This window comes from Harpia harpyja, chromosome 14 (genome assembly GCF_026419915.1).
Source record: "Harpia harpyja isolate bHarHar1 chromosome 14, bHarHar1 primary haplotype, whole genome shotgun sequence".
Taxonomy (NCBI): Eukaryota; Metazoa; Chordata; class Aves; order Accipitriformes; family Accipitridae; genus Harpia; species Harpia harpyja.
In genome coordinates this window covers 39,881,656-39,884,462 of record NC_068953.1, presented here as the reverse complement: position 1 = coordinate 39,884,462, position 2,807 = coordinate 39,881,656, and the positions used below count along the sequence as shown (strand labels likewise).

Genomic DNA, 2,807 nt, shown 5'->3' with positions numbered 1-2,807 from the left:
GACAGAGGCATCCTCACGCAATCCCACCACAGGTTGCACGAGCACTGGTGGCATTTTTCAGAAGGACCGCAGTCAGGAAGTATGAGCCACAGAAGAGGTCCTCCTGTCCACACAGGAAGAGGAAGAGGAAGAGGAAGAGGAAGAGGAAGAGGAAGAGGAAGAGGAAGAGGAAGAGGAAGAGGAAGAGGAAGAGGGGACACGCACAGGGTGGTATCAGAGCATGCCGGAGCGTGTCGGGATTGAGGGAGATGCTGAAGGAGCTGGGATTGTTCAGCCTGGAGAAGAGAAGGTGAGGGGGCTTCTGCTGTATGAAGGTGGCTCTCTGGCTTGCCAAGGCCTGCCCTTGGCCAGAAAGACCTGGGGAGTGCAGGACCCAGGAGTGGCGTGGCCTCCTGCGTGAGCCTGCCTGGCCTGAGCTGCAGCTCCCAGGGGCTGGGGAGCTCTGGGAGATCTCTGGCCGCCCATTGAAGCCTGTAAGGGGGGCACAAAGTGTCCTCCCCGCAGTGTCCCGCAGGGAGGAGCAGCATCGGAGGCTACAGTGGATGGAACATTTGCCGTGACCTTGGGGAAGCAAACAGTCTGGGGACCACGGCAGCCCCAGCAGGCAGTGCTGCCAGGAAGGAAACCAAGGACAAAATGCCCCGAGCAAGGAAGCTGCCTTGTGGGCACTGGCCCACACAACCCACTGGCCCAGAATCCTTTCTCCCCGAGTGCTGGGTGAGACTAGCAGAGCCCCAGAAAGACCCTCCATTGCTTGGAGAAATGCTGTCTCAGCCCCAGAAGGGACATTTCTCCTCCTGCAGCGGCACAGCATCTGCATGGGAAAGGGCTGTCCCTTTCCCCGTGCTCCAGCCCTTGGAGTGCGGGGTCCCTCCACCTCTTTGCAAGACCTTCAGAGATTGGGCCCTGCTCTTGCTGCTCCCAGACACTCCTCCCACCCTGCTCGGTCCTGCGGATCCCAGGGATGGATGAGGACAGTCCTCAGCAATGCTGCTTCTCTGGCACATGCTTTCAGATTTGTGACTCTGTGGAAATTTAACCCTTCTCCCGTGACTAGGTGTTTCTCACGCCCTCTCTGAATGTAACCTGCCATTTGATATCTTAGGCTTGGGCACGGCAGCCTGGTCTGTCCTGCGGGTTCAGAAGTACCGGCTGCCAGCCCAGTGCTTTGGGCAGTCCAAAAGTACCAGGCAGTTGTGTCCTCAGTGTCCTGGGCTAAGTCTGAGATCCAGCAGAGTGTCCCCGCCTGTGTTTCCTCCTGTCTGACTGCTGGGAGGAAGGGCCCTGCTCTCACCACACAGACTCAATCCTTGGCCCAAGGAGGATAGCACCAGTGCAGCTTTTCCCCGCTGTGTGCACGGACCCTTCTTGGGCAGGCAGTGTGGTGGTCCCAGGGCATGAGGAAAAGTTCCCTCAGGCTCACAGTGAAATGTACCTGAGTCTGGAGCAGCCTTGGGAGAGAAAAACCTCATTGTCACTGAGTGAGAGGCCACTTTGGGGCAGAAGGGGATAGCATATGCTGGAATGTTGAGGAGATTAAGCTGGAAACTTCATAAGCAGGTGTAAGTATGCGAAAACAAGATTCTCCCAGGCTACCAGCCTGGGTCTTGTAAGAGAGGGCATGCCAGGCTTGCACAAAGTGCTCTGCCGCTCCCTGGAAAGATCCTGCGAGCGGAGAGTCGCGCGGTGGCCCTGAAGGAAGGCTGCACTTGGTGATGCCCAGGGAGATGGAGAGACCAGCAGGCTGGGCCAAGAGGACATGGCTCAGAGAGGGTGGCCACAGGGGAAGGAGAGCACATGTCCAGGAGGTCCCATGGTGTAATGGTGAGCACTCTGGACTCTGAATCCAGCGATCTGAGTTCAAATCTCAGTGGGACCTTGAGCTTTTGGGTCCCTCAGGGCTTTCCTCAGCATGCTTACACATTGGCAGCCTTGCCTTGCTGTCAGGTCAATGGTTTAATGCACTCTCATCTTCCTTCCTTTCCTGTGCTCCCAGCCCTGGGACCGACACCAGTGCCCCTTCTGCTGCCCTGTGCCCACCAAACCTCTGCAGCTTTCCTGAGCACTGGACCCCACCCCCTCTCTGCTCCCTTGGTCTGGATGGCTGCTCCTGGATGAGGGCATCCAGCAGTGGCTCAGAGAATCACACAACACCTCAGGTGGAGAGCATGCACTCCAAGCCTGGCTCAAAGCAGCCTCAAGTGGAGGAGGCTATTCAGGGCCTTGTCTGCTTGGATGTGGGACACCTCCAAAGATGGAGACTCTACAACATTCCCTGGGCGACCATTTCCCGTCTTTCATTACCACTGCGTGTGACATTACTTGTATTCCCACCCCTGTCCATTGCTTCTGGTGCCATCCATTTCTCTGAGGCTTTTCTGTCTTTTGCTTGCTTGTTTATTTTGGGGGCTCTGGGATCAGTTCAGGGAGCTCCACCCACAACTGGCAGTGCCCCGTGCATGGGGACAGACGCACGGTCATGGGAGAGAGCAGGTTCTCCCTCTTCCTTTATCCTGGGGTGGGCTGGGATAGAGTTTACTTTCACAAGGAGCTGGAGGGGGCCCAGCCAGGACAGCTGACCCGAACTAGCCAAGTTCGATACCGTATGATGTCATGCTCAGTATATAACTGGGGGAGCTGGCAGTGGGGGCGGGGGGGGAGAAGGGATCACAGCTCGGAAATGAGCTGAGCATCAGGTTCTGTGTGGTGAGCAATTGCATTGTGCATCACATGCATTATATATTCTTTGGACAGCGAGCAGGCGGTGGTGCTTAGTTGCCAGCTGGGCTTAACTTACGACATCCTTG

The 2,807-nt window shown here is 56.8% G+C and overlaps 1 non-coding gene across 1 annotated transcript; it reads left to right on the top strand.

Moving 5' to 3' along the window:
- Positions 1-1,807: 1,807 nt before the first annotated feature.
- Positions 1,808-1,879, top strand: TRNAQ-CUG (transfer RNA glutamine (anticodon CUG)). The gene has a single exon. It is a non-coding gene; the product is annotated as a tRNA-Gln (tRNA).
- Positions 1,880-2,807: the final 928 nt, after the last annotated feature.